Genomic DNA, 774 nt, shown 5'->3' with positions numbered 1-774 from the left:
CTGCTCCGTCTGGGACTTCTCCCATTGAGATGATTTCTCTGGCAGATTTTTAGCCAAACCAATCAGAGAACAGAACATCAATTTTCTGAGCAGTGTCTGCTTGTAGTTTATTTTACCTGGACCAATCAGAGAACAGAAGGAGGAGTTTTAAATGACGTTGATGTTCTGCTCAGTGTCTGCTAGTTAKTTTAGCATACAGCAGTGGAGGAAGTGAATGAAGCCAGTCTGTGTTGATAAGGCTTCAAATTAAAATAAATTTGTCTGACAAAGCAGCAGCTCTCATTTACAGTCGTCTCGTTCAGCTCGGTATATTTCTCCTCTCAGTAGGGTTGTTTACAGCACACGCGATTTCCGATTAGCTTCTTAGCTTAGCCTCCTTCACAGCGACAACACATACATGCTTCAGCAGAGGCCACGCCTCCTGCAAGAAACACTTCTCTATGCATCAAGTCCAGACCCTCTATGAAGCAAAGTGAAGGACAGGGTCTGGTTTGAACCAGGCTAAGTGCGATACTGCTTCTGATTGATCCATGATGGGATTTAATTGTAAAAATTTCTATGGGTAAAATAATCTCTGTAATAAAATAACTTTGTCTTTTTTTCATCACTTTTGGTGATTGCATCTATTCTGTTACATTGCCATAAAGAAGCTTCACTGATTTGAAACAAATCTGTCCATCTGTGTTTGATTACCGTATTTTTCAGACTATAAGCCTCGACTTTTTTCCTGAACTTTGAACCATGCGGCTTATAGTCCGGTGCGGCTTATACATG

Source organism: Austrofundulus limnaeus, unplaced genomic scaffold, assembly GCF_001266775.1.
Source record: "Austrofundulus limnaeus strain Quisiro unplaced genomic scaffold, Austrofundulus_limnaeus-1.0 Scaffold730, whole genome shotgun sequence".
In the NCBI taxonomy this organism is placed as follows: domain Eukaryota; kingdom Metazoa; phylum Chordata; class Actinopteri; order Cyprinodontiformes; family Rivulidae; genus Austrofundulus; species Austrofundulus limnaeus.
Note: the sequence above shows the minus strand (reverse complement) of the source record.